We start from the raw sequence: 5,648 nt of genomic DNA, 5'->3' as shown, positions 1-5,648 counted from the left end.
GGAAGGATGAGAAATAAATTATTTGCTTTTTTACCTTTCCCATATTTAATCTGAAATCACTTGTTGCTAGTTTATTGTTCCATCGGCTTGGGAACTGCCCTCAGACAATCTTATCCTGTTGGATTACAATTTATATGAATCTTCACAACAAGTGTTGACAAATGACTTAAATAAAAATAAAATAAAGTGGGGGGAGTGGCGGGGTTGTTGGGATTGTGAGGGGTGGTTGGGGTGGGGGAGAAGGGGGAATCTTGAAGCCAAACCTGATCCAACAGGAATGTATCCATACATTTTGTCATGGGATAATGATGTGGAATCTGAATGGAGTTAATTTTCCTCCAGTCTCCCAGTGTAGGGATGTGGAGTTAATTGTAGTCTCTTTACTGCAATTCAGACTGAAATCAGTTAATTTAGTGAGACAAGGGATTGAATCAGTGACTTTCTTGATTTGATTTCATTTGAATTGAATTGATTTAATTTATTATTGTCATGTGTTGTGGGAAAATTACCACTTCGGAGTCAGACTGGGGGTGCAACAACATAGTTTTATTTAACGAAGCTTTGTAGAGAAAAGACACTGGCACTCCACAGTGCTGGGCAGCTACCTTCTCTCAACGATACAATAGGAGCGGTCCATCTTTATACCTTTTACACAATAGGTGGATTGGACACCATTAACACATTGTTGTAATCAAATAAGAACGTAAGAACATAAGAAATAGGAGCAGGAGTAGGCCATCTAGCCCTTTGAGCCTGCCCCGCCATTCAATAAGATCATGGCTGATCTGTCGTGGCTCAGTTCCACTTTCCCGCCCTCTCCCCATAACCCTTAATCCCCTCTCTTATCAAGAACCCATCAACCCGCTTCTTAAAAATATTTAGCGAGGCAGCCTCCACCACTTCAATGGGCAGAGAATTCCAGAGATTCACCACCCTTTGAGTGAAGAAGTTCCTCCTCAACTCCGTTCTAAACCGCCTCCCCCTTATCTTGAGGCTGTGCCCCCTAGTCCTACTGTCTTTTTTGAGCGGGAAGAGTCTCTCCACCTCTATCCTATCCATCCCATTCATCATCTTATACGTCTCAATGAGATCTCCCCTCATTCTTCTAAACTCTAACGAGTACAAGCCTAGTTTATTCAGCCTCTCCTCATAGCTCAACCCCCTCAACTCCGGTATCAGCCTAGTAAACCTCCTCTGCACTCCCTCCAGGGACATCATTTAACACATCGCTATGGACAGGTACAGACATGATCATTTCAATATCGTTTCGGTTTATTCATAGAGTAATTGGTTTTCTTGCATTTATGTATTCCTGTTCCTACTTGTGGCTAATCTGCCTATCAGACCCCATTGTCCTAGGACGATCTTTATCTTTTAAGATGCCTGGCTCCCTGCAGTATTTGTTTCCTGTATGTTTAATTCAAATAACTTTCTGTCCTGTGGTTTAAATTTTGAGTAGTTGTCTGCATTGAAAGTCAGTGCCTGCTTAATGTCTTTTAACCCTTCATGTGCCGGGCAGCCAATTTTATGCCAGGTATCCATCTTTATGGTTTTTTTCCCACTACAGTCCCCTCTAGTCGGATTACCTTTCTTAATAATCTCTAGACTAACAGCTGCAAATTCACATATATAGGTGGTTTTCCTTCTTTTTTCCTTCGTTCCTTTGGAGGTCTTCAAGGATCTTCATTGTGGTTTCTTCTTCAATGTATACACTGGCTCCCGGCGCAATTCTGGTTATCATAACCTGGCAGCAGACCTTTAGGCATCCAACAATCAGACAACAGACAATTACAATTGAAATGAGTATGACCAATCCATGTAATAAATAAGATTCCCAGGACCCCCCCCATCCCCCCACACCTGCCATTCCAGCCAGTTACCTCCTTTCTTGGGTCCCTGTCTAAAGCTATCAAGTTGTTTTCTGATGTCATTGATGACTTGTGTAATGTTATAAGACTCGTCTGTGACATGGGTTATGCATTTATTGCCTACAATAGTACACACTTTTCCTTGTTGTGCTAACTGGTAATCTACTGTGTATCGTGGTTGTTGTGCATATAATCTCAGTTCAGCCATTTCTTGATTAACAGCTTCCAGCGTTTTGAAGTGCTGTTTCCCAGTACTGTTAGTCCACAAACAATATGATTCCTATTCTTTGCACGAATCACTCCTGCCCCCACCCCCTCCCCTACAGATAAGGCTCCGAGGAACCCATATCCCAGTGAGGACCCCATTGTGCCTGGGGCTTCCCAGTTGGCGCAGAATTCTTTGCTGATAGCCCGGGTTATATTCTCCACCGAATATGCCCCTTCTGAGGGCATGGAACAGTCAGTGGTCCTATTGTTCCTACTGCAAAACGGTTTGGGAGGTTTGGTGTTTCTGTCGTGTAAGTACCATTGAAGAGAAACACATATCCCTTCTTAGCCCGGTAACATTTAGTGTCTTGATTATGAGTTTGTTCATATTGCCAATTGTTCAGTTTACTTGACTCCCCGTTTGATCCCATCACTTGGTAAGTATCAAATGGGTATGTCCATTTGGCTGAGCTTATGTGAGTTCCATTGCACTGTCCACAAATGAGCTGTCTTCCCGCTGTTATATTCAGACATTCTGTTCCTCACAAGTGCAAGTAATCTGTCCCTTATTAACTCTACAATGTTGACGGACATACTGTGTCTGCACGCAGGAATCATTCTTAGGGATCAAGGCATAGGCACATCCCAATCCTTGCCCTGTAAAACAAAGTGGATAGCTTGCAGTATCTGAACAAGCTTTTCCTCCCACCTGTTGGACCCCCCTGCACACAGGATCTGCGGAGTTTACAAGTCCCACACATCTCCCTTGTATTTCTCTTTTATATTTGCCAATATGTCCCTTACAGGGTGCATCTGATGTATCCACAATATATAAGTCATGAGGGCTCCACCCAGGAGTGGGTACAAGTAGGGTTTCTACCGATTGTGCTAATGGGTAACATACAGTTTGTTTCCTGTGTAAATGTATGTGAGTCTTATAAAATAGATTATCCTCCAATCCAGTCAAATTTACAGTCACGACAATGCAAAGTAGTACAGTAACATACGCGATTACATACATATTCGCAACAATCAAATATTAAACCTAACACTATAATTGATATCTCCAAAAGTTACATTATCTATTGACCCACACGCGCCACTTGTTCTTGCTTGCAGTCTTTGCCGGTCTTGAGGAAAGCAGTTCTGTTAGTCCACTCGTTCATTCATTCATGCATTTCTTTGTGTAATTTCAGCTATGTCCAATGTTTCCATATACCTTTCCCTCTTATGTATATACAGGCACAGGTGTCTCCACTAATTATAACTTCATATGGCCCATTCCATTTTGGTGCAAACCCTGGATTGTCAGGTAATGTTTTTACTAGGACGCGACTTCCCACTGCTGGGACATCAGGGAGCATTTCAAACTCTCTCTCTGCGTCTCTTTGTTCCTGATTACTTCTTACCAATTTGTGCATCCCTTGGGTGCTTAGTCCCAAAACATATCTCCTGATTTTTTCTTTTAGCGGACACACATCAGTCCCACCTGTTACGATGCTTTCTGGTAATTGCATCGCCCGTCCTGTCATGAGTTCATAAGGGGTTAATCCAGTTGTACGGTTTGTGGTAGCTCTGATTAGACCAGAATATGAAGTCTCTTTTCTCTGCCCATTCCTCCTCTCTCAAAGTACCAAGTCAGGACAGTAAAACTCGAAAGGTTACAGATTCAGACATAAGAAACGGCAAGTCACGTAAACCCTTCGAATACTGAACACTGAAATAAAACTTAATTATAAGATCTTGCTCTTTGCATAATAATTTAAAGAAATATGCTCTAGCTCTGTACAATTCTTGATTAAACCCCCAGTATTTAAATTTGAAGTTGATCACTTTTACCAGCGACAGGGAGAGGGACAGCATGTATTCAGTACTTAGAAGCACCCCCCCCACCTCCGCCCCCACCCTCCCCACCCCATAGGAAGCTTAGTGTGAATTAAATAACACTTTGTATTGGCCTTTTGGCTGCAGCTGGACATTCACAGTATATAATTTTATCAAAAGACATCACTTTCCCCATTAAAACCACATGCCATACAGCTGTAATCTTTATATGATGTACTCTTACATTATATATAGTCATTTGTTTGTGTGCAAGTGCCACATTACAGTACTTCACAAAATGTCACGACCCTGCCTACAAAGAAGTGCATTCAAATGCTTAGCACCAACATTTAGCAGTGTTGTGCAAGCTGTTACAAACTATGGCAAAGAATGGCTAAATGCTTGGAATAAATAGCCCTTTCATGGAGGAAAACAGGAATTATGTTTTTAGCAATATACAATTTTTTTTCCCAAAAATATACTTTATTCATAAAAATCTCAAGTAATCCATTGCAAATGTACAGGGCTTCGAATAGCAAAGCAATGTGGAATCAAAACATTTTTACAGATCTGTCCAAATTACAGTGTCTACATTTCAATACTTAAAAAACTATATCCATGTCTCAAATATTTACATATTTGTACTAATTACAAGAATTACATTTCAGTTCTTAAAAATAATATATACATGCCTCAATAGATTTCTGTGTGCCGTTAGTGCTCAGATTGGCACACAGTTACGCAGGTCGAGGGTATTCTGCAGTTCCTGGGCCCTCGGTCTGCCTCTGATAAGAACAGATACTACACTTGATCTTAGCCAAAAGGCCGAGAAGCGATAGCCTGTCAATTCCCACCTGTATAAAATTGGTTTAAGTTTTTTCAGGATTTGATTTTATTCTCGGGTCTATATGGCAGTGCTGTACTGTAACCAAGCGGCACTTTTATCACATACTACTTTACACATCATAATCGCGATATCCAAACCCTTTTAATTTAAGTTGTTTCTATTTTTAAACTGAGTTCCAGATTAAAACCCCTACATTTTAGAAAAATAACAGGCACTGAATCAAAATCAAAGTAGGTACAATACGTACTGGTTAATTGATTAGAAACGTTTTGGTTTGATTTTTTTTAACTGGCTAGACTTTAAGCTTTGCAATGTTTTTATATTTGGCAAACCTTGAACAATAGATGGCACATGAAATCCTGTAAAAAGTCTGACAACACCAAGTTTAAGTCCAACCGATTCATTTGATAGTAGACTCACTAGCTTTTGGGGTTAGTCCCTTCGTCAGGTGAATGGAGAGTTCTGGCCTCAGACAGAGCATATAAAGCACAGACAGTTTACAGATTACTGATTAGAATGCGAATCTTTACACCTAAGCTGCTGTTCAAGTCTTAAAGTGGCCGACAATGTAAGTGGAAGGAGCACTGATCACAGGTTAAAGAGATGTGTATTGTCTCCAGACAGTACAGTAAGTGAGGTTTTGCAAACCCAGGCAAGTCACGGGGGTTACAGATAGTGCGACATGAACCCAAGATCCTTGTTGAGACCGTCCTCACGTGTGCAGAACTTGGCTATCAGACTCTGCTCAGCGACTCTGCACTGTCGTGTGTCGTGAAGGCCGCCTTGGAGAATGCTTACCCGAGGGTCAGAGGCTGAATGCCCGTGACCACTGAAGTGTTCACCAACAGGAAGGGAACAGTCTTGCCTGGTGATTGTCGAGCGATGTTCATTCATCTGTTGTC

At 41.4% G+C, this 5,648-nt stretch overlaps 1 pseudogene; it reads right to left on the bottom strand.

Moving 5' to 3' along the window:
• Nucleotides 1-4,504: 4,504 nt before the first annotated feature.
• LOC145351314 (U2 spliceosomal RNA) lies at nt 4,505-4,736 on the bottom strand (annotated as a pseudogene).
• Nucleotides 4,737-5,648: the final 912 nt, after the last annotated feature.

Source organism: Carcharhinus amblyrhynchos, chromosome 1 (genome assembly GCF_965287045.1).
Source record: "Carcharhinus amblyrhynchos chromosome 1, sCarAmb.v2.hapA, whole genome shotgun sequence".
Taxonomy (NCBI): domain Eukaryota; kingdom Metazoa; phylum Chordata; class Chondrichthyes; order Carcharhiniformes; family Carcharhinidae; genus Carcharhinus; species Carcharhinus amblyrhynchos.
The sequence above is the reverse complement of the archived record's forward strand: the minus strand, read 5'-3'. Positions and strand labels throughout refer to the sequence as shown.